A 26,750-nucleotide genomic window follows, 5' to 3' on the forward strand; every position below is an offset into this window, starting at 1 on the left:
TCACGAGGTGGCTGAGTGGTTAAGGCGATGGCTTGTTAATCCATTGTGCTCTGCATGTATGAGTTCAAATCCCACTCTTGTCGGTTTCCATGTCTGACATGTGTGCCCGTTCGACGTTGGCCCTCCTTTTGTTTGCTCCAGTACTAGAGCCTTACATTTTCTAGCGGTGGCTGAACATGGTATAGTAGGCTAACGTCGGTATCGAGCAGTGGCAGTAACAGTATTTACGTGCCACTGCTGCCAAGTGGCTCTGGGTTGAGACCGCGTTTTCACTTACTTGCAGCACAAACGGAGAAAGCGATTTTTGACAGTCTCTCGAGAGACTGCGCTAGGTGTTTAGGGATAGACTTTGTCAGTTCCCCCTGGGATGATGGCCTCTCAAATAGTTTGTGATTCCTCTAGACGTTTATACAGTAGAAGCCTGCTTCGTGGCTTAAATCCAAGCTAAGGAAACGAGTTAGAGGTCTGATGCAGAACTGCGAATTCAATGAAGGGGAACACTACAGTACATTGCACTGTATGTGTGAGGAAAGCTGCCCCCTTCTGTTCCTTGTCGACCGAACAGAGGACTGTAAAGGATACCGCCAAGAAACTTTAGGATGCTGGTTGGAATCCAGCTCCAAAGAAGCCCCTTTGGGTGTTATGTAATCAAAAAGTAAGAACAGAGAATCTCCCTTTGATCAAAAGCGCAACAGAACTGTTTTCCGTGGAGCAGGTTTCAGACCCGTAGACCTGTTTTATTTGTAGGGCAGGGCGCATTCCCAAACGCGAATCTCCTGTTTTAGAAATGCTTTGGGCGGCGTGAAGTGAAAATAAGAAGTGGGCTCCAGATGCACATGGAAGCAATCAAGTGTTTCATCCGAGCTGTTTCAAAGACTGCTCAACAGCTTTCCTTTTACAGAGGCCCAACGATTAATGATGGGGGTGCACCCTTCAATGTGCCTTACGACTCTAGGGAGTGATTGAGACAATTCGTAGCGTGTGTTCATTTCCCTCTATTCCCCATGTTGCAGTGGTAAGATGACGTAAATTCCTGCTTCGACACGTAACGGCGTTATAATCAAGTACAGGAGCTGAGGGCTTTTGTTTTGTTTCGTTTTCTATGGCGTTCGTAAGCGCGCAAAACAAAGACAATTCCTGCGTCTAACACGAATGTAAATGCTTTTGAAAGTGCAGTGTGGTGCAGCTTGTAAAATCCTTGTCCACATTTGTGGTTTGTTGATGTTTTTTCTGTCTGCCAAAGTTGCATTTTGACATCCGGACGGGGAGACTTTATCATTTGAACGTGAAGCCAGCCTTAAACCCTCTGAGGCGTGTCTGTCTGCCGGCATGTATCTTGTGAAAGGTTTTTTTTTTAACAGAGAGCGACTTTAAAAAGGTTTCCGCAGCCACCTCGCACTCCGTGTTAGATTATAGGAGGAATGCGGCGGCGGCGAGCTCGCTGTAGTCGTGGCCGAGTAGTTAAGGCGATGGATTTGAAATCCATTGGGGACTCCCCGCTCAGGTTCGAATCCTGCCGACTACGGCGTCTGCCGCACGTCACCTTGTGCCTGTGCGGCAAAGGCGAAGTGCCGCTTCTCCTTTCCTGGTACTATAAAAATGCTACATCGCTTGGTCCTGCTTCCATGGAAAGCAGTTCTTCAGGTAATTCTACTCTCTTACCAAAGCTGTTAGGTTTCTTTCCGTGGTGAGATGGGTTGTCATGCAACGCTGCCACATAGTGCCGACAGACAAGTGTGTTGCGGGAGAAGAGAAAAGTGTTTGAAGATTTAAGAGTGTCTTAGGTGGAGCCAAAATCAAGTGTCACAAATGCAAGTGGGAAGATTTCCAATGTTTAATATGGTCAAAATAAGCGGAACTTACCAGCTGGTCCGGCACAGTCTGCCATGCTTTTGTCATATACTGTAAAGTGGTGTGGAACTGGGTGTCGAACTGGAGCCTCACCATTTGCATATGTGAGGCTCCAGTTATACATCGAGTGTCACATTAAATGACAAAAATGAAGAGAGTTAAAGCACCTGGAGAGGTTTTCTTACAACTTTTGAGCTGACACAGTTTTGGAAAATGTTTCCTTCACGGTGCACTGAACAACATAGGCAGCCAAGAGTCTCCAAAACAAAACAGAATGGACAGATAGGAGAAAATTCCCACTCGTCCTGAAGTTCCCAAAATCCAGCACTGAGCGTAAACAAAGTGTCTAAGTAGCGTGGGAATGCTAACCCTAACCCTAGCTGGAGTTTGAGCAATCCGGAACTGAGCGTAAGAAGATGAGTCAAAGTAACGTCTAATCGGATTAGTTTCCTTAGAGCTGGTTCAGAGTTTGCTCAAGAGTTTACCTTTCACAGATGCGCAAAGAAGAATGTTGGGGGTGCACGCTTCAAGGCGCCTTACAGCTGTAGGGAGTGATTCGAGACGATTCGTGGCGTGTGCTCGTTCCCATATACCGTACGACCCGGGGTGCAGTGCTAGGATGACGTACAATACCGCTTGGGCACGTAACGGGGTTATATGCAAGTGCAGGACGTGAGGGTTTTCGTTTGTTCGTTTTGTTTTGCTCTGCTTTGCTTTGTTTTGCTTTCCATCGCGTTGGTAAGAGCGTAAATAAAAAGGCGATTCCTGTGTCTACCACTAATGTAAGAGCTATTTCAAGTGCGACGTGGTGCGGCTTTTCAAATGCTTGTGGGCATTTCTCTGTTGTTGATTCTTTTTTTGTGTGTAACAAAGTGGCATTTTCATGTCCGGACGGGGAGACTTTATCATTCCGACATGAAGCCACCCTTAAGTCCTCTGAGGCGTGTCTGTCTGCAAGGCTTGTATTTTGGAAATGTTTTTTTGAAACGGAGAACGACTTTGAAATAGGCTTCCGCCGGCGCCTCGCGATCCAGGTAAGATTGTAGCAAGAACGCAGCGGCAGTGGGGCTTGCTGTAGTCGTGGCTGAGTGGTTAAGGCAATGGACTAGAAATCCATTGGGGTCTCCCCGCACAGGTTCCAATCCTGCCGACTACGTTGTCCACTTTCAGTCGGTGTGTTTCGGCTCAAGCAAAGAAGCGCGCCTCTTTGCTGTTCCTGGTGGTTTTAAAACGCCCAATCGCTTGTACCCGCTGCCTTAGAAATAAGTTCTTCAGCGTCCGCAAATGGCATTTTGCAGCTGGAAGCAGATGTCGACGCGTTTTGCACAGAGCACCAAAAAAGCGTCTTTTTTGAAGGCCCAGGCACTGAGCATTGGTGGTTCAGTGGTAGAATTCTCGCCTGCCACGCGGGAGGCTCGGGTTCGATTCCCGGCCAATGCAGTGGCTTTTGCAGCGAGCGGCTCCATCACTTGCATCCCCTTGCAACTCGCAACTGAAAACCCACTGAAGCTAAGCAGGTGTGAGCCAGGTCAGTACCTGGATGAGCTACAGGGAAAAACAAAGCTTCCAGCTGGAAGCGGTGTTAATGGTGCCGGCGGGGGGGCGCTCACCCTGAGGTCTGTGCGGGTCCCAATGCCCCAGTATAGTGACGGAGATGCTGTGTTGTAAAAGGGCGCTGTCTTTTGGATGAGATGTAAAACCGAGGTCACAGCGCTCTGTGGTCATTCAAAATGACCACCAAAACCTTTGACAAAAGCTCTTGGTAATTGATGGTCTTCAATAATGCTTCTCCTTTAGGTACATTTTAAATCAGCTGAAAAATGCTGTGAAATGGGGGGGCACTTCAGGCCAGTGTAGGATTTGGGTTACAAGAACCATGAAACTGCACGAGAAAGCCCGTACACTGATTACACGGCTTTCTATTCAAAGGAGGACAAAAGAAATTCCCTGAGTTTGATTTTTTGCAGCACAGAGAGGAGCACTGTCGTGAGGCTGGTTAGCTCAGTTGGTTAGAGCGTGGTGCTAATAACGCCAAGGTCGCGGGTTTGAGCCCTGTACGGGCCAGGTCTAGGTCCAGGTCCCTGTTTGTGAAACAGGCAAATGACTGTCTCAGGGGCCCATTCCTCATTCTCAAGACACATGTATGCAGTATGTACACCGTGCATTGAGCAATAGGGACTGAATACACCACAGGTAAGGTTAGAAGTCATTCTGAGGTGCCACATGTGAGGGATACAGCTAGGCATCCGAAATGTAGGGTTTGAGACCCTTCAGGAGTACTGCATCCTTTGAGACAGACCCGTGCATGTTAAACAAATGATCATTTCTTTCGGCATTAGGGACTAAATATACTAAACATATGATGCTAAAATGTTATTTTCACATATATTAATGTAATAAATGATTGCTTATGCTTTAGAAACAAATCTAATTAAAATAAAAGCTTAAGTTTTGTATTTATCTTGTACCATAGAACATGATTTTCTTTGTATTTCAAGCCCACAAAGTGTCCAAATGACGCACTACATGATATAAGGAAGATTATCACATGCATATCGGTATTATCTTTCTTATGAAAATGCATTCCTTTCATTACCTTTTACTTTTTAAAATGAACTCAAATTGAGTATAATGTAATAATTTAAGTAGAATAGATTCTAATAATATAATGATCCAGTGTTTTGCACTACTTCACTGCTTCACTGCTCTATGCCATCTGGAAATAAATCCTCAGACTGCTTACTGCCCTGGGCATGTACCAATAAATTACAGGAGCACATCTATATATCACTGCGTTGAAGCAGGAGACACAATCACTGCAAACACATCCTAGATACAGTGTTCCAGCACCTTTGACCTCATCCAGAACGTATCATTTCTTGAAAGGGATTGCTGTCCGAATGCACATCTGAATCCCAAACAGAATCTCTAGTAAAATACGATCATTTGTGAAACAGGCAAATGACTGTCTCAGGGGCCTATTCCTCATTGTCAGACACATGTATGGAATGCTTTCACCGTGCATTGAGCAATAGGGATTAAAAACACCGCAGGTAAGGTTAGATGTCATGTTCTATGATCATTTCTTTCAGCATTAGGGACTAAATATACTAAACGTATGATGCTAAAATGTTATTTTTACATATATTAATGTAATAAATGATTGCTTATGCTTTATAAACAAATCTAATTAAAATAAAAGCTTAAGTTTTGTATTTATCTTGTACCATAGGACATGATTTGCTTTGTATTTCAAGCCCACAAAGTGTCCAAATGTTCTATGATCATTTCTTTCAGCATTAGGGACTAAATATACCAAACGTATGATGCTAAAATCCTGAAAAAAGGATGTGCTCCATCTCGTCAGTAGATTGGATTCCAAAACTGATTTGGGTCAATATACATTACCTTTGAAATTAAAGTACAGTCTACTGTAGGGAACCATCAACTTAGAAAGCATTGGCCTTCCCTGGGGGTCAGGTAGGTGCAAAAGATAAACCTTTATCCTATCTTTATCTTAAGATAAGTGGCCAAGCAGTATTTTTCCAAGTTTCACCAAGCACATCATGTTGCCATAGTAGACAAAGTTCTATAAAATGTTAAATAACTTTTAAAAAAAGCATCTTGGTCTTACAGTACTGTACAAGGTGAATTAAACTGTCCCTGGTAATAAAAAGTAATTAGAAGCATCTCAGAAACTTTATCTCTAGAAACATTAGCTGTTTTATATCATGTAATTTAGTGTGATGTTGTCAGAATTCAAGGACATTAGCACACACAGAAATTGGTTCAGTTAAATCTAAAAAACACAGCTAAACATGGGTTTAAATGTAACAGAAGTCTTACCTCTTGTCAAAAGATTTAATTCAAGAAGCGATGTAATAAATGATTGCTTATGCTTTATAAACAAATCTAATTAAAATAAAAGCTTAAGTTTTGTATTTATCTTGTACCATAGAACATGATTTTCTTTGTATTTGAAGCCCACAAAGTGTCCAAATGATGCACTACATGATATAAGGAAGATTATCACATGCATATCGGTATTATCTTTCTTATGAAAATGCATTCCTTTCATTACCTTTTACTTTTTAAAATGAACTCAAATTGTGTATAATGTAATAATTTAAGTAGAATAGATTCAGGTAGGAAATATAGAGTCATGATGTTTATGGCTGACATCATTTCACATGGGTGAATTTTAAGCTAAGAAATAAAAACATTTACAATGAAGATACCATTGCTTAATTTTAAATGCCTTTAAAAAATAAATACCTCCTGAGAATAATTTGCCACTCCCAGATCCTTGGTAAGGTACTGTTTGAATCCAATCAGGAGAGGAGCATCCAGGGAGTGCTTTCTATAGAGTCCAGCTTGGGCCACTCTCTTCCGGCCTGCTGATACTTTTTAACTACTCAGGGCCTGTAAGGATATAAAACACCGGTTTAAACATTTTAGACCTATAAGACAAATTAGAATTTTAGTAAAAAATAGATACATCTGAAAAATAAAAAGTCTTACTGCTGATAGAGTTCTTCAGAGCTCACATCTTCCCCTTCCTTATCCGCTTCTGTTTCAGTTTCTAGAGCAGCCTCTGGCATCTCTTCCTCCTGGACTGCGGCCTCTTGCTCAGGGCCGCTGGAATGCAGGTAGATTCTTTTCAACATGCTTTTACATAATATGTTGTAACAATGATTTCAAAAAGAAACTACAGAAGCCTTACAGATTAAAAATATCTCACCTTGCCAATGTGTCTTCAGGCTTCCCATGTACAAAAAGGCCCAAGGACTCTAGCAGTCTTACAACCACTATCCTGTTTGCCTCACCAGACACGATCTCTATTCTGTGGTAATCCACGATGACCCCGTTCTTCAGGTGATTCATCATGTCCTCCCTCGCCTGTTGAGAGGCCATCCTGATGTTTTCTGCCGTGGCGTGCTTCATACACGCCCTCTTCAAGTGAGCAGGAAGCTGATCAAGAGTATTCAGGCACATCTTGCACACCAGGGGAATCCTCGCGGGTTTCCTTTGAAAATAAATAATACCATCTGTGTATAGAAACAAGCTAAGACTGATTTCTTAAATTATCCTTAATTTTCTCTCTCATAGTTTGAGCATAATGATTTTATTGCATTTATATAAGAATTGCTCATTGCTCCTAAATAAATAATGGTTTCATAAAAAAGTGAACACTTGGTCTCAGTCACAGACTTTCCAATAGAAGCCATTGTGGAGTTCAGCAACTGCAGGTCCTAGAAGTGGGGAAGGAATTTTAAAAGAGAAATTGAATTACAATACAGAAGGAATGGCTGAGGGATCACTGAAATATATATATACAAATTCCAAAGACTGAGTCCATATAGAAACAACTACCTTTCATTTTCAGTATAAGAAAAAAAAAACATTATCTTCCAAAGCATCATAAAATTGTCCCTTCTTCCAGACTCTACTTCTCTCTTGTAGTAGTATAGCAGACCTTTCCAGGTGAGCAGATCACAGAGTCCGAAATGAGCTTCCTCCATCAAGCAAAGTACCTGAACATGACTCTGTCTTCATAAAAGCGCCCCTGTAATAAAGAAATTAAATCCGAAATCAAGAGGGCAGTTGCCTACTGAAATACAAGAAGTCATCAATTTTAACCTAGCAACACATTAAAGGCTGCATCTATACAAGTACGATTCTAGAAATGCTCACCAGATTACGTTTTAAGAAGGAACTGCGCCTCAGGTTCCGCCGAGATCTTAACTCGGATGGCAGGATTCAGAGTCCGGAGTGCGGACTGATGGCGCACGGAGGGTCCATATACTGTGGATCCCTCAGTGATCTTCCGCGTATTCAAACCGCCAGCGTGTGACTCCCCTGTCCCCGTGACCTCATTGCTCTGCTCTCTCCTCTGTGCAGCTGAGCCCGACTCACGGTAAAATGGAAAAAAAATATGCCCTCGACGTGAGATTTATTCTGGAGCGAGCCAGTGTTGCGCATAGCTGCCTTCAAAGCAGTTAACCCAGGTTCGATTCCCGGCCAACGCAGTTACGAATGTTTTCAAATGCTGTCATGAGCCTTGGATTGTGACTAGCAAAGCGAAGCCTTTTGAAAGAGCTAAAGCACTGCAAAACGGAATTGAAGGAGAATCTTACAGGGGATTCTGAGCAGAGTCTGCATACATGCAGTCAGATAAAGGTGCTGAAAGCTTGAGCTACTCTCAATGTCATGCTGCCCTTCCCCGGAGTAAATCTGTTACATTGTAAGAATGCTTCTGGCAGGTTCAAAAAGAGACCCTTGTTAATTGGAGAAATCAATGATTTCGAATGAATTCTGTATGCGTTAAAAGACAGCTATACACAGAAAACATGCAGGACACTGCTCATGATGTTTCCCGAGCAGAAACACAGTGCGTTTTTCCAAGCCATTTGACAAAGCCCACCCACTGAAAACTGCAGCAGATCGTGTAAAGACGTTTAACTTTGTAACTACTGCACGCACAGGAAGCAGAATAAATTCCTCTTTTCAAACTGTCAAAGGTTTGCTTTGCGAACGCTGCAGGACATCGCACAATCTCTTTTGAATGGGGACAAACGATTTCTTATGGGGCGCAGTAAGTACAGACGTTTAAAATGCTCCACTCATGCCGACGATGCAGCATGAAGAAGCGCAACCTAACGTTTGACAGACAAAAGCCAGGCGCCGCTACGAGCAATATGAAATCATACTGACAAGCACACGGCGTTTCGCGCTGACACAAAAGTAATCTCGACAGACGCTGTTCTCTGCATAAAGCTGAAAGAGCGTTTCTGTTGACACGTAACAAGTTCGTTTCTTTCTACCATGATATCACCGTGACCAAATCTGTCTTTAAACACCTTGCTCAGTCTCTGACGAGACTGTCAAAAATTGCTTTCGCCGATTGTATTGCAAACCGGCGGAAGCGGGGTATTGGGAAAAGTTTTCAACTAGCAATAATCACGCCTCGGCTAACCCTCACAGGCTACGATACTGCCACTGCGCAAAGCTGACGGTTGCCAGGCAACCGCGGGGATCCTATGGAAATCGTTATCGATCGTGTCATGGCATGTCGTTGCGGTAACGCTTCATATTTGTCGTCTTCTTCTTCTTCTAGCTTGAGGTTTTGAAGAATTTCATGACAGACAAGGGCTCCGTTGGGAACAAAGGGCGTTGTGAGAAAACCGTTGCTTATTTTCAGCAGCAGAAATACAACCCTTTAAATACAAGATGACAGAACAATGACGAAGGGCGTGCCGGGAGGAACTCATGCACTACAGAGGAAAGGGGGCGGGCACGTACAGTTCACATTCAAGCCACAAGTACTCTTCTCGGATGTTACACAAACAAATCCTAACGTCTTGAAAGCATTGCAGCATGTTTGTGTCCCACTTCCCGTGGCTGCAGGACGACTGACACGAACGGACAAACACAATCTGTGGCGTTTAGCGTGACATAGTCTTGCAGGCATCGTGCTGTCTCACTGCAATACTATACCGCTGGAGGAAACGGTCCATCTGGCCATGAAACTCATTTGAACGTCTAGCTACAGCAACTAACAATATCATGATTTATTCAGGATGTGTGGAATCGGCACGTCCCGGAGACAGCTTCCGAAATCGTGAGCATTCTCTGGTGGTGTCCTGCAGGGCGCCTGTGGGCGTGCGTTGGTGGTATAGTGGTGAGCATAGCTGCCTTCCAAGCAGTTGACCTGGGTTCGATTCCCAGCCAACGCAGTGGCGATTGGTTTTAAATGCTGTCATGAGCCTTGGATTGTGACTAGCAAAGCGAAGCCTTTTGAAAGAGCTAAAGCACTGCAAAACGGAATTGAAGGAGAATCTTACAGGGGATTCTGAGCGGTGTCTGCATACACGCAGTCCGATACGGGTGCTGAAAGCTTGAGCTACTCTCAATGTCATGCTGCCTTTCCCCGGAGTAAATCTGTTACATTGAAAGAATGCTTCTGGCAGGTTCAAAAAGGGACCCTTGTTAATTGGAGAAATCAATGATTTCGAATGAATTCTGTATGCGTTAAAAGACAGCTATACACAGAAAACATGCAGGACACTGCTCATGATGTCTCAGTGCGTTTTTCAAAGCCATCTGACAAAGCCCGCCCACTGAAAACTGCAGCACATCGTGTAAAGACGTTCATCTTTGTAACTACTGCACGCACAGGAAGCAGAATAAATTCCTCTTTTCAAACTGTCAAAGGTTTGCTTTGCGAACGCTGCAGGACATCGCACAATATCTTTTGAACGGGGACAAACCATTTCTTATGGGGCGCAGTAAGTACAGACGTTTAAAAAGCTCCACTCATGCCGACGATGCAGCATGAAGAAGCGCAACCTAACTTTTGACAGACAAAAGCCGGGCGCCGCTACGAGCAATATGAAATCAAACTGACAGCACACGGCGTTTCGCGCTGACTCAAAAGTGATCTCGACAGACGCTGTTCTCTGCATAACGCTGAAAGAGTTAAAGAGCGTTTCTGTTGACACGTAACAAGCTCGTTTCTTTCTACCATGATGTCACCATGACCAAATCTGTCTTTAAACACCTTGCTCAGTCTCTGACGAGACTGTCAAAAATTGCTTTCGCCGATTGTATTGCAAACCGGCGGAAGCGGGGTATTGGGAAAAGTTTTCAACTAGCAATAATCGCGCCTCGGCTAAACCTCACAGGCTACGATACTGCCACTGCGCAAAGCTGACGGTTGCCAGGCAACCGCGGGGATCCTATGGAAATCGTTATCGATCGTCTCATGGCATGTCGTTGCGGTAACGCTTCATATTTGTCGTCTTCTTCTTCTTCTAGCTTGAGGTTTTGAAGAATTTCATGACAGACAAGGGCTCCGTTGGGAACAAAGGGCGTTGTGAGAAAACCGTTGCTTATTTTCAGCAGCAGAAATACAACCCTTTAAATACAAGATGACAGAACAATGACGAAGGGCGTGCCGGGAGGAACTCATGCACTACAGAGGAAAGGGGGCGGGCACGTACAGTTCACATTCAAGCCACAAGTACTCTTCTCGGATGTTACACAAACAAATCCTAACGTCTTGAAAGCATTTCAGCATGTTTGTGTCCCACTTCCCGTGGCTGCAGGACGACTGACACGAACGGACAAACACAATCTGTGGCGTTTAGCGTGACATAGTCTTGCAGGCATCGTGCTGTCTCACTGCAATACTATACCGCTGGAGGAAACAGTCCATCTGGCCATGAAACTCATTTGAACGTCTAGCTACAGCAACTAACAATATCATGATTTATTCAGGATGTGTGGAATCGGCACGTCCCGGAGACAGCTTCCGAAATCGTGAGCATTCTCTGGTGGTGTCCTGCAGAACGCCTGTGGGCGTGCGTTGGTGGTATAGTGGTGAGCATAGCTGCCTTCCAAGCAGTTGACCTCTGTTCGATTCCCGGCCAACGCAGTTGCGATTGGTTTTAAATGCTGTCATGAGCCTTGGATTGTGACTAGCAAAGCGAAGCCTTTTGAAAGAGCTAAAGCACTGCAAAACGGAATTGAAGGAGAATCTTACAGGGGATTCTGAGCGGTGTCTGCATACACGCAGTCCGATACGGGTGCTGAAAGCTTGAGCTACTCTCAATGTCATGCTGCCTTTCCCCGGAGTAAATCTGTTACATTGAAAGAATGCTTCTGTCAGGTTCAAAAAGGGACCCTTGTTAATTGGAGAAATCAATGATTTCGAATGAATTCTGTATGCGTTAAAAGACAGCTATACACAGAAAACATGCAGGACACTGCTCATGATGTCTCAGTGCGTTTTTCAAAGCCATCTGACAAAGCCCGCCCACTGAAAACTGCAGCACATCGTGTAAAGACGTTCAACTTTGTAACTACTGCACGCACAGGAAGCAGAATAAATTCCTCTTTTCAAACTGTCAAAGGTTTGCTTTGCGAACGCTGCAGGACATCGCACAATATCTTTTGAACGGGGACAAACCATTTCTTATGGGGCGCAGTAAGTACAGACGTTTAAAAAGCTCCACTCATGCCGACGATGCAGCATGAAGAAGCGCAACCTAACTTTTGACAGACAAAAGCCGGGCGCCGCTACGAGCAATATGAAATCAAACTGACAGCACACGGCGTTTGGCGCTGACTCAAAAGTGATCTCGACAGACGCTGTTCTCTGCATGACGCTGAAAGAGCTAAAGAGCGTTTCTGTTGAGACGTAACAAGCTCGTTTCTTTCTACCATGATGTCACCATGACCAAATCTGTCTTTAAACACCTTGCTCAGTCTCTGACGAGACTGTCAAAAATTGCTTTCGCCGATTGTATTGCAAACTGGCGGAAGCGGGGTATTGGGAAAAGTTTTCAACTAGCAATAATCGCGCCTCGGCTAAACCTCACAGGCTACGATACTGCCACTGCGCAAAGCTGACGGTTGCCAGGCAACCGCGGGGATCCTATGGAAATCGTTATCGATCGTCTCATGGCATGTCGTTGCGGTAACGCTTCATATTTGTCGTCTTCTTCTTCTTCTAGCTTGAGGTTTTGAAGAATTTCATGACAGACAAGGGCTCCGTTGGGAACAAAGGGCGTTGTGAGAAAACCGTTGCTTATTTTCAGCAGCAGAAATACAACCCTTTAAATACAAGATGACAGAACAATGACGAAGGGCGTGCCGGGAGGAACTCATGCACTACAGAGGAAAGGGGGCGGGCACGTACAGTTCACATTCAAGCCACAAGTACTCTTCTCGGATGTTACACAAACAAATCCTAACGTCTTGAAAGCATTTCAGCATGTTTGTGTCCCACTTCCCGTGGCTGCAGGACGACTGACACGAACGGACAAACACAATCTGTGGCGTTTAGCGTGACATAGTCTTGCAGGCATCGTGCTGTCTCACTGCAATACTATACCGCTGGAGGAAACAGTCCATCTGGCCATGAAACTCATTTGAACGTCTAGCTACAGCAACTAACAATATCATGATTTATTCAGGATGTGTGGAATCAGCACGTCCCGGAGACAGCTTCCGAAATCGTGAGCATTCTCTGGTGGTGTCCTGCAGGGCGCCTGTGGGCGTGCGTTGGTGGTATAGTGGTGAGCATAGCTGCCTTCCAAGCAGTTGACCCGGGTTCGATTCCCGGCCAACGCAGTGGCGATTGGTTTTAAATGCTGTCATGAGCCTTGGATTGTGACTAGCAAAGCGAAGCCTTTTAAAAGAGCTAAAGCACTGCAAAACGGAATTGAAGGAGAATCTTACAGGGGATTCTGAGCGGTGTCTGCATACACGCAGTCCGATACGGGTGCTGAAAGCTTGAGCTACTCTCAATGTCATGCTGCCTTTCCCCGGAGTAAATCTGTTACATTGAAAGAATGCTTCTGGCAGGTTCAAAAAGGGACCTAATTGGAGAAATCAATGATTTCGAATGAATTCTGTATGCGTTAAAAGACAGCTATACACAGAAAACATGCAGGACACTGCTCATGATGTCTCAGTGCGTTTTTCAAAGCCATCTGACAAAGCCCGCCCACTGAAAACTGCAGCACATCGTGTAAAGACGTTCAACTTTGTAACTACTGCACGCACAGGAAGCAGAATAAATTCCTCTTTTCAAACTGTCAAAGGTTTGCTTTGCGAACGCTGCAGGACATCGCACAATATCTTTTGAACGGGGACAAACCATTTCTTATGGGGCGCAGTAAGTACAGACGTTTAAAAAGCTCCACTCATGCCGACGATGCAGCATGAAGAAGCGCAACCTAACTTTTGACAGACAAAAGCCGGGCGCCGCTACGAGCAATATGAAATCAAACTGACAGCACACGGCGTTTGGCGCTGACTCAAAAGTGATCTCGACAGACGCTGTTCTCTGCATAACGCTGAAAGAGCTAAAGAGCGTTTCTGTTGAGACGTAACAAGCTCGTTTCTTTCTACCATGATGTCACCATGACCAAATCTGTCTTTAAACACCTTGCTCAGTCTCTGACGAGACTGTCAAAAATTGCTTTCGCCGATTGTATTGCAAACCGGCGGAAGCGGGGTATTGGGAAAAGTTTTCAACTAGCAATAATCGCGCCTCGGCTAAACCTCACAGGCTACGATACTGCCACTGCGCAAAGCTGACGGTTGCCAGGCAACCGCGGGGATCCTATGGAAATCGTTATCGATCGTCTCATGGCATGTCGTTGCGGTAACGCTTCATATTTGTCGTCTTCTTCTTCTTCTAGCTTGAGGTTTTGAAGAATTTCATGACAGACAAGGGCTCCGTTGGGAACAAAGGGCGTTGTGAGAAAACCGTTGCTTATTTTCAGCAGCAGAAATACAACCCTTTAAATACACGATGACAGAACAATGACGAAGGGCGTGCCGGGAGGTCGTTGCGGTAACGCTTCATATTTGTCGTCTTCTTCTTCTTCTAGCTTGAGGTTTTGAAGAATTTCATGACAGACAAGGGCTCCGTTGGGAACAAAGGGCGTTGTGAGAAAACCGTTGCTTATTTTCAGCAGCAGAAATACAACCCTTTAAATACAAGATGACAGAACAATGACGAAGGGCGTGCCGGGAGGAACTCATGCACTACAGAGGAAAGGGGGCGGGCACGTACAGTTCACATTCAAGCCACAAGTACTCTTCTCGGATGTTACACAAACAAATCCTAACGTCTTGAAAGCATTGCAGCATGTTTGTGTCCCACTTCCCGTGGCTGCAGGACGACTGACACGAACGGACAAACACAATCTGTGGCGTTTAGCGTGACATAGTCTTGCAGGCATCGTGCTGTCTCACTGCAATACTATACCGCTGGAGGAAACAGTCCATCTGGCCATGAAACTCATTTAAACGTCTAGCTACAGCAACTAACTATATCATGATTTATTCAGGATGTGTGGAATCAGCACGTCCCGGAGACAGCTTCCGAAATCGTGAGCATTCTCTGGTGGTGTCCTGCAGGGCGCCTGTGGGCGTGCGTTGGTGGTATAGTGGTGAGCATAGCTGCCTTCCAAGCAGTTGACCTGGGTTCGGTTTCCGGCCAACGCAGTGGCGATTGGTTTTAAATGCTGTCATGAGCCTTGGATTGTGACTAGCAAAGCGAAGCCTTTTGAAAGAGCTAAAGCACTGCAAAACGGAATTGAAGGAGAATCTTACAGGGGATTCTGAGCGGTGTCTGCATACACGCAGTCCGATACGGGTGCTGAAAGCTTGAGCTACTCTCAATGTCATGCTGCCTTTCCCCAGAGTAAATCTGTTACATTGAAAGAATGCTTCTGGCAGGTTCAAAAAGGGACCCTTGTTAATTGGAGAAATCAATGATTTCGAATGAATTCTGTATGCGTTAAAAGACAGCTATACACAGAAAACATGCAGGTCACTGCTCATGATGTTTCCCGAGCCGAAACACAGTGCGTTTTTCCAAGCCATCTGACAAAGATTGCCCACTGAAAACTGCAGCAGTTGGACATGAAAAGTGCCCGATAAATGCCATTTCTCATCATTTCTCTTGGCATCAGTTCTGCTATCAAATGGGACGGAGGCAACGGGCTCAGAGAGCAGGTTAAGTGCACACCGAACGCAGATGTGTCCAAGTGTCTGTAAAAGCGCGGTGCTCCGCTGGCGCTGTTCCCTAGTGGCTTAAAGTGCCTGCCTAGTAAGCAGGCGATCCTGGGTCTGAATACCAGCGGTGCCTCTCTCCGTGTCTTGTTGTGCCGAATGTCTCATTTCAGACAAACATGTACAGCTTGGTTCAGTTTAATGCAAGAATTCATTTCCTTTCTGGAATAACTTGTTTTTGAAGAAATCCATACAGCTTGTGAAAGATGAAATCCATTTCTTGGTTGTCAGTGGAAAAAGATTGCCGGCTGCAAGAAGCGCAAGTGATTGTTTTCTTTGACCAGAAACCTGCAAATGTAGGGAGCACAAGCGGCCGTCAGTCTCTGTGGCGCAATCGGTTAGCGTGTTTGGCTGTTAACCGAAAGGTTGGGGGTTCAAGCCCACCCAGGGACGCATGTCTCCATTTTTCCAATGTAAACATCATCACCGCTAAAGAAGATGGCGCAGAAGGCTCCACAGTCAAAACATTGTGCTTCTTTTCTTCTCTTTTCAGCATGGAGTAAACCTTTGCTTGATCCTTTGCAGCCTACGCATGCTGACACAGCTGCCTTTCTCTTAACGCGCCTCAATCATTATTCACCAAAACCATCAGCAGAATGTGTCGCCTTTGTGGTGATGTCACTCCTCTGCTTCACAAATGTCCTTAGTGACGGACCATTTCTTTCTGCCATTTTTCCGGAGCGGTTATTGATTGCTCCATCATTTCCCTCATACTTTCCAACCCTTGATTGAAAAAAAAAACAGAAACAGGCTGACAGGACGACAATCAAATTGCAAAAACTCATCAAAGCACTCGATAGAGTATTTGAATCCACAAGTAGCTACGAGCAACTTTGTCCTGGCTTGCATGAAAGTCGGAAAATGTCAAAAAGAAAAAGATGGTGGCTTTTTCATACCTGTTCTTTCATTTTTAGTTCGTTGGCTCTTCTGTCCATTGTCCTCCTGCCTGGCTCTTGACCTGTGACTGTCTGAACGCACACATTAGACTTTCGGGCGGGGGATTTGTCCTGAGCCTCTGTGAAAGACCCACCCACCCCCATAAATAACTGCTCTAGAAACACATGAATGCAAAACTAAACCACAGCTTAAAGAGGAGCTCCAACTCAGTGCCATACTAATGTAAACGAAGTAATACTAAGACATGTTCTTATGGATTTGTCTTACCTTGAGATATGTAATTGGATTTCAGGATTAACTTCCTCATTCAATGTAGTGGTGATTCTTTGCCTGGTCAGTACCTGGGTGGGAGACCTCCAGCGAACAATTAAGCTTGCTGCTGGAAGTGGTGTTAAGAGACTCTTAGGATCTTCCAGAGGTCTCTGTCCAATAGCACTAGTTGCCTTAGAGCTGGCTCAAACATTGCTCAAGAGTCTACCTTTCACAGATGCGCAAAGATGAATGATGGGGGTGCACGCTTCAAGGAGCCTTCCAACTGTAGGGACCGATTAGAGACGATCCGTAGCATGTGTTCGTTTCCATATACGCCCCGTGTCTCAACGGTAGGACAGAGTCAAATACTGCCTCGACACGTAACAGCGTTATATTAAACCGCAGGACTTGAGGGCTGTTTTGTTTGAATGTTCAAGGCATTGGTAAGAGCGTAGGTCAAGGGCCATTGGTGCATCTCCTGTAACTGGAGTAAAAATGCTATTCAAAGTGCAGTGACTAAAATCGTCATCCACATGTCTCCGTTGTTGATTGCTTTCTGTCTAAGAACGTTCTGTTTTCATGTCCGAACGGGGAGACTTTATCATTCCAACTTGAAGCCACCCTTAAGTCCTCTGAGGTGTGTGTGTGTGTGTGTGTGTGTGCACGTATGGCGTAAAAGGTTTCTTAAACGGAGAGCGAACTTGAATAAAGTTGCCTCCGCTGCCGCCGCCGCCTCGCACTCCCTGTTCGATTGTAGCAAGAAGGCAGCGGCCGCGGCGCTCGCTGTAGTCGTGGCCGAGTGGTTAAGGTGACGGACTTGAAATCCGTTGGGGTCTCCCCGCGCAGGTTCAAATCCTGCCGACTACGGCGTCCTTTGCATTTGGTTGCGTGCATGCGTGTAAAAGGACCAGCGCCGTTTCGTTTTCGCTGGGACCTTTAACACTCTAAATCGCCTGGACCCGCAGCCTGTGAAATCGATTCTTCAGCACCCACAAAGGACGCTTTGCCGCTGGACACAGATACCGATGCTTTTCTGCAACGAGCTTTCCAGCTGAATTTTCTCGGCAGCTCCGTACTGAACCTGTTCTCCATTGCAACATAGCGGAGGCTCGTCACGTCTATAGCAAGGCTGTGTAGGACCGCATACGCCACAGTGACTTGTACACAGACCACATGAAAGGCAAGCAAAATACACTTTTAAAATTCCAAAGACTCACAAGGTCAGAGGAACAGCGATGACCTGAACAGATCTGTTACAGAAGTCTAGGCTGACCTTTTTAGAGCTGTAATTGCATTTTTGTTTAATAGAAGATCAAATCTACTCGCATGTACCAGCACCTTACAGTTTATTGATGTTAATTCTGTTTAAGTAATAAGATTGCTAACGATGTTGGACTTTAGCCGGTGTTTTTTAGACCAAATTGCTTACACTTCTGTAAGGAATACACAGTACGTGCCTTTGTCAGTCATTGCTCACCATACCTGTAACTTTCTTATCTAACTCACTTCCTCAAATGGTGAAGGTCCACAAACATAAATGAAAAAAAAACCCTTGTTGTAGATGAGGTGCACAAAAAAGAAGCCCCTGATAGTGTATAACACATTTGTACTATTGCAGAGACACATGTAACATATATATATACTGTATATATATATGAAACAGAAATAGAAACAGAAACAGGAATCGCTTACTCACCTGGAGAATCTCTGTAGGAATATCTAGCATTTATCAATGGAAATAAAAGCTGCTTTAATACAGTGCATGTTTAAACTCAAACCCTCAGCTGCTGTTCTTGTTTGTTTTGGGACAAATTGCAACTGAGCATCGCATGAGCCGTTACGTACCCTTATCTGTTAGGGAATTTCAAGGGAGGAGTTAGGTCAGAATGGGTAGGCTGCAAAACAACAAGTAAAGATTTATTTCAAGATGAAACGTTGTGGCGGTTTTCTTATCTTTTCAGCATGGACTAAACTTTTACGTGTTCCTTATATGCTATATGTGTATATATTAGCACCAATGTTGTTCTTAAAAACTAACATGAAATTGTCAGGGACATTCAGCTATATACAAAGACGAGACAGACAAAGTAATAATTCTGTATTAACGTGGCCTACATATTGACGCAATGATCGAACTAACTGACATGTTCTGATTCAGATCCCCTGCAGTTCATGCCAATTAGAACAATAGCAATGCTGAGTCCTCCCCACCCTACCGAGCACAAATTCAGCTGCTCTCCAGTTCTGTTCTGCATGTTTTTTCATTGCAATTGAGCTCGGAGCTGGAGATGATCTCCATACAGTTCTGTGTTCACTAGCCCGCACTTGCGTGCTAATTTACGGGTTGTGGCAAATGCTTTTCTATAGTTCATATACATGACGGCAACCTGTTACCGAGGAACCTGAGAGGTTTAAAAGCCTCACGAGCCAGGCAGGACGCGAACCTACAATCTTCTGATCCGAAGTCAGACGCGTTATCCATTACGCCACTGGCCCATAGGACATGCGCTTGCACTCCACCACAGAGAGCTCTACACTGCTACTAGTAGTACACTTCCCCATCTAAATTTTCACAGCAAGAAACTTGTGTTTCCTACTATTTTTATCAGGTTTAAAATATCATCTCCTTAAAACAGAAAAAGTGTTGATGTGTCGTGCTGAAATTCCGATTGATTTTGAATTCAAAGAAAAAAGGTTTTCTTCCAAAACACCATGAAATTGTCACATCTTGCAGACAATAGGTGTATTCCATGTTGAAAAGAGAAGACAGAAAACCATGGAGCCTTTTACAGGTGTGAGGCTTCTTCAGGTGTGAGAAGATCTCACAGTCGAAACGCTGTGTTTCCGTTCTTCTCTTTTCAGCATGCAATAAACCTATTGCTTGTTCCTTTGCAGCCGAGGCATGCTGACGTAGCTACCCAGCTGAACATCTTGCAGACTCTACAGTACTTCTCTCCTGTAGAAGTAAAGCAGGGCTTGCTGGGTGAGCTTTTGCTCCGGTAAATTAGGTCACGTGTCATGTTAAATCACTTCTTCTAAACACAACATTTGCTGGTGCTAGCTTTCCCCATTAAAAAAAGAGACATTTCCCTTACAGTACATGACATATCGTTTTTATTCTATCAATAAGTATAGAAATTAAACAAAAGAAAAAATGGTGTCGCCAAAGAATGGGAGGTGTCAAGGGCATTGAGCTCCTTGGACATGAAAAGTGCCCGATAAATGCCATTTCTCATCATTTCTCTTGGCGTCAGTTCTGCTATTAAATGGGACGGAGGCAACGGGCTCAGAGAGCAGGTTAAGTGCACACCGAACGCAGATGTGTCCAAGTGTCTGTAAAAGCGCGGTGCTCCGCTGGCGCTGTTCCCTAGTGGCTTAAAGTGCCCGCCTAGTAAGCAGGCGATCCTGGGTCTGAATACCAGCGGTGCCTCTCTCCGTGTTTTGTTGTGCCGAATGTATCATTTCAGACAAACATGTACAGCTTGGTTCAGTTTAATGCAAGAATTCATTTCCTTTCTGGAATAACTTGTTTTTGAAGAAATCCATACAGCTTGTGAAAGATGAAATCCATTTCTTGGTTGTCAGTGGAAAAAGATTGCCGGCTGCAAGAAGCGCAAGTGATTGTTTTCTTTGACCATAAACCGGCTGTTAACCGAAAGGTTGGTGGTTCAAGCCCACCCAGGGACGCATGTCTCAGTTTTTCCAATGCAAACATCATCACAGCTAAAGAAGATGGCGCAGAAGGCTCCACAGTCGAAACTTTGTGCTTCTTTTCTTCTCTTTTCAGCATGGAGTAAACCTTTGCTTGATCCTTTGCAGCCTAAGCATGCTGACGCAGCTACCTTTCTCTTAACGCGCCTCAATCATTATTCACCAAAACCATCAGCAGAATGTGTCTCCTTTGTGGTGATGTCACTCCTCTGCTTCACAAATGTCCTTAGTGACGGACCATTTCTTTCTGCCATTTTTCCGGAGCGGTTATTGATTGCTCCATCATTTCCCTCATACTTTCCATCCCTAGATTGAAAAAAAAAACAGAAACAGGCTGACAGGACGACAATCAAATTGCAAAAACTCATCAAAGCACTCGATAGAGTATTTGAATCCACAAGTAGCTACGAGCAACTTTGTCCTGGCTTGCATGAAAGTCGGAAAATGTCAAAAAGAAAAAGATGGTGGCTTTTTCATACCTGTTCTTTCATTTTTAGTTCGTTGGCTCTTCTGTCCATTGTCCTCCTGCCTGGCTCTTGACCTGTGACTGTCTGAACGCACACAGTAAAATTTCATGTGGGGTATTTGTCCTGAGCCTCTGTGAAAGACCCACCCACCCACCTCTATAAATAACTGCTCTAGAAACACATGAATGCAAAACTAAACCACAGCTTAAAGAGGAGCTTGTCATGACCACCAGGCAGTTAAGACCAACTCTTAAGCGATCTAATCAGCACCAGCAGTGGGTGATTATTAACAAACGCCGCCGCACGAGTTAACCCACCTGCACACACTCCACCGTGCGGTACGCAGTGCTATTTTTACCATCTTTACCTGCTTCCCGCTGCTTGGTATTGAGTCTACTCTTTGAGAGCTCTACCTGGCGTTTTTCCATTACCTCGTTTATTCTGGATATTGGACTCCCCTTCTGCCTTTTCGACTTTGGACCTCGCCTCTCACCTCGGACTGTTTGCCACCAGTGTTCTCCCTGGATTACGACTTACCTTACGCCTCTTGACCACGAAACAAAGCAAAGCAGAGCAAAACAAAACGAACAGACGAAAACCCTCACGTCCCGCACTTGCATACTGTATAACGCCGTTACGTGCCCAAGCGGTATTGTATGTCATCCTAGCACTGCACCCCGGGTCGTACGGTATATGGGAACGAGCACACGCCACGAATCGTCTCGAATCACTCCCTACAGCTGTAAGGTGCCTTGAAGCATGCACCCCCAACATTCTTCTTTGCGCATCTGTGAAAGGTAAACTCTTGAGCAAACTCTGAACCAGCTCTAAGGAAACTAATCCGATTAGACGTTACTTTGACTCATCCTTTAAGGGACCCTTGTTAATTGGAGAAATCAATGATTTCGAATGAATTCTGTATGCGTTAAAAGACAGCTATACACAGAAAACATGCAGGACACTGCTCATGATGTTTCCCGAGCCGAAACACAGTGCGTTTTTCCAAGCCATTTGACAAAGCCCGCCCACTGAAAACTGCAGAAGATCGTGTAAAGGCGTTCAACTTTGTAACTACTGCACGCACAGGAAGCAGAATAAATTCCTCTTTTGAAACTGTCAAAGGTTTGCTGCAGGACATCGCACAATCTCTTTTGAACGGGGACAAACGATTTCTTATGGGGCGCAGTAAGTACAGACGTTTATAAAGCTCCACTCATGCCGACGATGCAGCATGAAGAAGCGCAACCTAACGTTTGACAGACAAAAGCCGGGCGCCGCTACGAGCAATATGAAATCAAACTGACAGCACACGGCGTTTCGCGCTGACTCAAAAGTGATCCCGACAGACGCTGTTCTCTGCATAACGCTGAAAGAGCTAAAGAGCGTTTCTGTTGAAACGTAACAAGCTCGTTTCTTTCTATCATGATGTCACCATGACAAAATCTGTCTTTAAACACCTTGCTCAGTCTCTGACGAGACTGTCAAAAATTGCTTTCGCCGATTGTATTGCAAACCGGCGGAAGGGGGGTATTGGGAAAAGTTTTCAACTAGTAATAATCGCGCCTCGGCTAAACCTCACAGGCTACGATACTGCCACTGCGCAAAGCTGACGGTTGCCAGGCAACCGCGGGGATCCTATGGAAATCGTTATCAATCGTCTCATGGCATGTCGTTGCTGTAACGCTTCATATTTGTCGTCTTCTTCTTCTAGCTTGAGGTTTTGAAGAATTTCATGACAGACAAGGGCTCCGTCGGAAACAAAGGGCGTTGTGAGAAAACCGTTGCTTATTTTCAGCAGCAGAAATACAACCCTTTAAATACAAGATGACAGAACAATGACGAAGGGCATGCCGGGAGGAACTCATGCACTACAGAGGAAAGGGGGCGGGCACGTACAGTTCACATTCAAGCCACAAGTACTCTTCTCGGATGTTGCATAAACAAATCCTAACGTCCTGAAAGCATTGCAGCATGTTTGTGTCCCACTTCCCGTGGTTGCAGGACGACTGACACGAACGGACAAACACAATCTGTGGCGTTTAGCGTGACATAGTCTTGCAGGCATCGTGCTGTCTCACTGCAATACTATACCACTGGAGGAACAGCCCGGGTTCGATGAGCCTTGGAATGTGACTAGGAAAGTGAAGCCTTTTGAAAGAGGTAAAACACTGCTCAAAGGAACTGAGGGAGAATCTTACAGGGGATTCTGAGCGGTGTCTAAATAAATAAATTCTTCAGCGTCCGCGGATGGCATTTTGCAGCTGGAAACAGATGTCGACGCTTTTTGAACAGAGCACCAAAAAAGCGTCTTTTTTGACGGTACAGGTATTGAGCATTGGTGGTTCAGTGGAAGAATTCCTGCCTGCCAAGTAGGAGGCTCGGGTTTGATTCCTGGCCAATGCAGTGGCTTTTGCATGCTCACCACTATACCACCAACACACGCCCACAGGATCCCAGCAGGACACCACCAGAGAATGCTCACGATTTCGGAAGCTGTCTCCGGGACGTGCTGATTCCACACATCCTGAATAAATCATGATATTGTTAGTTGCTGTAGCTAGACGTTCAAATGAGTTTCATGGCCAGATGGACTGTTTCCTCCAGCGGTATAGTATTGCAGTGAGACAGCACGATGCCTGCAAGACTATGTCACGCTAAACGCCACAGATTGTGTTTGTCCAAATTTGAACTTTCACAAAAGCATGCTAGCAGACAAATGCGCCTCAGAGGACTTAAGGCTGGCTTCAAGTTGGAATGATAAAGTCTCCCCGTCCGGTTAGGAAAAGGGAACTTTGTTAGACAGAAAGAAGGAAGTAACAATAACGGAGAATTGTGTGCAAGAATTTTAGAAGCTGCGCAGCCCTGCAGTTTCAATAGCCCTTTTATTCGTGTTAGATGCTGGAATTGCCTTTTTTTGACGCTCTTACGAATGCGATGTCAACGAAAACAGAACAAAGCACAAAAAAACCCTCAAGTCCTGCAGTTGGATAGAATGCCGTTACACGTCCAAGCCGTATTTGACTTCATCCTACCATTGCAACATGGGGCGTATATGGAAACGAACACACGCTACGACTTGTCTCTAATAAGTCCCTACAGTTGTAAGGCGCCTGGAAGCATGCACCCCCATCATTAATCTTTGCGCATCTGTGCAAGGTAAACTCTGGAGCAGTCTTTGAAACGGCTCAAAGGAAACACGTGATTGATTCCATGTGCATCTGGGGTTCATTTCTTATTTACATTTAATTCAAGGGAAAGGCTTGGGTCAGTTTCAGATGGCCTCCAACAGCGAGATTCAAGCGCCCCACCTTCAGCCCAATCTGCGCCACCAGAACGCCAACGGCTCCTCTGCTCTCCGGGGTGCGGTTGTGACCCCGTAACCTAAAGTGTTGGTGGCAGACAAATGGAGACTAACAGGTGACGTCCTAGGACATGACTACATTGTGACACTCGGTGGGGATGGTGACCATTGCTTGGAAAAGAGTGCGAGGCCCCTTTAGAAAAACATTTTGTTAACAGGCATTCTGCCTCAGCCTAAACACCTATAGCTTGAAAAGCGCATGCTATTAGACAGGCACCTCTGCAAGACCTTAAGAGTCTCTTAAACTAGTGATAGTAAGGTGTTCCCAATGGGCGATGTTCGGCTTTCAAATCATCTCTCCTTGGAAGCGCCGAGATGCAGCTGTTTAAGGCTTAGAAGCAGCTGACTGTTTCACTACCTAGCTGATCACTGTCAGTCAGGGAGCTCAGAGGTGAAAAGCCTGTCTGAGAGACAATTCGCCGTCGATGAGTTCAATATGTTCCGTACCAGCTCGGCGCACCTGAGATCATCTTGGTAGCCGTGTAGCTCAGATGAGTGAGAGCGTGTGTGTGTGTACCACCGTGATTGGATGCCGGTCCTTCTCAGGTCACAGTAAACCTTCTGCTGCCTAACTTTCCTAATTTTGGGGATCCCTTTCAAAAAGCAAAGGAAAAAAAAAACTGGCTCTTCATCAGCGTGATCGACCCCACCCAGTGTGCCCCAGTGGCCTAATGGATAAGGCACTGGCCTCCTAAGCCAGGGATTGTGGGTTCGAGTCCCATCTGGGGTGCTCCTGTCCCCTTTTGAGAGTACAAATGTCCTTGCAATTTGCGGAGCTGCAACCCCACCTTACTCAGTGAGCGTCTGTGCTTTTCTCTCACATACAGTTGGGAGAAAAACTTTTGTAAACAGCCCTTCGGAATGATGTGGATTTCTGCATGAATGGCTCCTAACATGTGATCTTATCTTTATCTAAGTCATAATAATCAATAAAGAGAGTCGAGACGATTCGTGGCGTGTGCTCGTTCCCATATACCGTACGCCCCGGGGTACAGTGCTAGGATGACGTACAATACCGCTTGGGCACGTAACGGCGTTATATGCAGGGTTTTTGTTTGTTCGTTTTGTTTTGCTCTGCTTTGCTTTGTTTTGCTTTCCATCGCGTTGGTAAGAGCGTAAATAAAAAGGCGATTCCTGCGTCTACCACTAATGTAAGAGCTATTTCAAGTGCAACGTGGTGCGGCTTTTCAAATGCTTGTGGGCATTTCTCTGTTGTTGATTCTTTTTTTGTGTGTAACAAAGTGGCATTTTCATGTCCGGACTGGGAGACTTTATCATTCCGACATGAAGCCACCCTTAAGTCCTCTGAGGCGTGTCTGTCTGCAAGGCTTGTATTTTGGAAATGTTTTTTTGAAACGGAGAACGACTTTGAAATAGGCTCCCGCCGGCGCCTCGAGATCCAGGTAAGATTGTAGCAAGAACGCAGCGGGGGTGGGGCTTGCTGTAGTCGTGGCCGAGTGGTTAAGGTGATGGACTAGAAATCCATTGGGGTCTCCCCACGCAGGTTCGAATCCTGCCGACTACGTTGTCCGCCTCCAGTTGGTGTGTTTCGGTGCAAGCGAAGAAGCGCGCCTTTTTGCTGTTCCTGGTGGTTTTAAAACGCCCAATCGCTTGTACCCGCTGCCTTGGAAATAAGTTCTTCAGCGTCCGCGAATGGCATTTTGCAGCTGGAAGCAGATGTCAACGCGTTTTGCACAGAGCACCAAAAAAGCGTCTTTTTTGAAGGCCCAAGCACTGAGCATTGGTGGTTCAGTAGTAAAATTCTTGCCTGCCACGCGGGAGGCTTGGGTTCGATTCCCGGCCAATTTAGTGGCTTTTGCAGCGAGCGGCTCCATCACTTGCATCCCCTTGCAACTCGCAACTGAAAACCCACTGAAGCTAAGCAGGTGTGAGCCAGGTCAGTACCCGGATGAGGGTGAGCTACAGGGAAAAACAAAGCTTCCAGCTGGAAGCGGTGTTAATGGTGCCGGCGGGGGGGGCGCTCACCCTGAGGTCTGTGCAGGTCCCAATGCCCCAGTATAGTGACGGAGATACTGTGTTGTAAAAGGGCGCTGTCTTTTGGATGAGATGTAAAACCGAGGTCACAGCGCTCTGTGGTCATTCAAAATGACCACCAAAACCTTTGACAAAAGATCTTGGTAATTGATGGTCTTCAATAATGCTTCTCCTTTAGGTACATTTTAAATCAGCTGAAAAATGCTGTGAAATGGGGGGGCACTTCAGGCCAGTGTAGGATTTGGGTTACAAGAACTATGAAACTGCACGAGAAAGCCCGTACACTGAATTACACGGCTTTCTATTCAAAGGAGGACAAAAGAAATTCCCTGAGTTCGATTTTTTGCAGCACAGAGAGGAGCACTGTCGTGAGGCTGGTTAGCTCAGTTGGTTATAGCGTGGTGCTAATAACGCCAAGGTCACGGGTTCGAGCCCTGTACGGGACAGGTCCTTTTCTCCTCTCTTACCAAAGCTGTTAGGTTCCGTTCCGTGGTGAGAGGGGTTGTCATGCAACGCTGCCACATAGTGCCGACAGACAAGAGTGTTGCGGGAGAAGAGAAAAGTGTTTGAAGATTTAAAGAGTGTCTAAGGTGGAGCTAAAATCAAGTGTCACAAATGCAAGT

The 26,750-nt window shown here is 45.3% G+C and overlaps 13 non-coding genes across 13 annotated transcripts; 7 read left to right on the plus strand and 6 right to left on the minus strand.

The window, feature by feature from the left end:
- Positions 1-1,443: 1,443 nt before the first annotated feature.
- Positions 1,444-1,525, plus strand: trnas-uga (transfer RNA serine (anticodon UGA)). Its single transcript has one exon. It is a non-coding gene; the product is annotated as a tRNA-Ser (tRNA).
- A 1,695-nt stretch (positions 1,526-3,220) lies between these two features.
- trnag-gcc (transfer RNA glycine (anticodon GCC)) lies at positions 3,221-3,291 on the plus strand. The gene has a single exon. It is a non-coding gene; the product is annotated as a tRNA-Gly (tRNA).
- Positions 3,292-8,720: 5,429 nt separating this feature from the next.
- Positions 8,721-8,862, minus strand: LOC138226792 (U4 spliceosomal RNA). The gene has a single exon (XR_011184695.1). It is a non-coding gene; the product is annotated as a U4 spliceosomal RNA (small nuclear RNA).
- A 653-nt stretch (positions 8,863-9,515) lies between these two features.
- Positions 9,516-9,587, plus strand: trnag-ucc (transfer RNA glycine (anticodon UCC)). Its single transcript has one exon. It is a non-coding gene; the product is annotated as a tRNA-Gly (tRNA).
- An 833-nt stretch (positions 9,588-10,420) lies between these two features.
- LOC138226781 (U4 spliceosomal RNA) lies at positions 10,421-10,562 on the minus strand. The gene has a single exon (XR_011184684.1). It is a non-coding gene; the product is annotated as a U4 spliceosomal RNA (small nuclear RNA).
- Positions 10,563-12,120: 1,558 nt separating this feature from the next.
- LOC138226789 (U4 spliceosomal RNA) lies at positions 12,121-12,262 on the minus strand. Its single transcript, XR_011184693.1, has one exon. It is a non-coding gene; the product is annotated as a U4 spliceosomal RNA (small nuclear RNA).
- A 653-nt stretch (positions 12,263-12,915) lies between these two features.
- trnag-ucc (transfer RNA glycine (anticodon UCC)) lies at positions 12,916-12,987 on the plus strand. Its single transcript has one exon. It is a non-coding gene; the product is annotated as a tRNA-Gly (tRNA).
- An 828-nt stretch (positions 12,988-13,815) lies between these two features.
- Positions 13,816-13,957, minus strand: LOC138226782 (U4 spliceosomal RNA). Its single transcript, XR_011184685.1, has one exon. It is a non-coding gene; the product is annotated as a U4 spliceosomal RNA (small nuclear RNA).
- A 3,421-nt stretch (positions 13,958-17,378) lies between these two features.
- trnas-uga (transfer RNA serine (anticodon UGA)) lies at positions 17,379-17,460 on the plus strand. The gene has a single exon. It is a non-coding gene; the product is annotated as a tRNA-Ser (tRNA).
- Positions 17,461-19,016: 1,556 nt separating this feature from the next.
- Positions 19,017-19,089, minus strand: trnar-ucg (transfer RNA arginine (anticodon UCG)). Its single transcript has one exon. It is a non-coding gene; the product is annotated as a tRNA-Arg (tRNA).
- A 3,148-nt stretch (positions 19,090-22,237) lies between these two features.
- LOC138226797 (U4 spliceosomal RNA) lies at positions 22,238-22,379 on the minus strand. Its single transcript, XR_011184701.1, has one exon. It is a non-coding gene; the product is annotated as a U4 spliceosomal RNA (small nuclear RNA).
- Positions 22,380-24,789: 2,410 nt separating this feature from the next.
- Positions 24,790-24,862, plus strand: trnar-ccu (transfer RNA arginine (anticodon CCU)). The gene has a single exon. It is a non-coding gene; the product is annotated as a tRNA-Arg (tRNA).
- Positions 24,863-25,575: 713 nt separating this feature from the next.
- Positions 25,576-25,657, plus strand: trnas-aga (transfer RNA serine (anticodon AGA)). The gene has a single exon. It is a non-coding gene; the product is annotated as a tRNA-Ser (tRNA).
- Positions 25,658-26,750: the final 1,093 nt, after the last annotated feature.

This window comes from Lepisosteus oculatus, unplaced genomic scaffold (genome assembly GCF_040954835.1).
Source record: "Lepisosteus oculatus isolate fLepOcu1 unplaced genomic scaffold, fLepOcu1.hap2 HAP2_SCAFFOLD_172, whole genome shotgun sequence".
Lineage (NCBI taxonomy): Eukaryota > Metazoa > Chordata > Actinopteri > Semionotiformes > Lepisosteidae > Lepisosteus > Lepisosteus oculatus.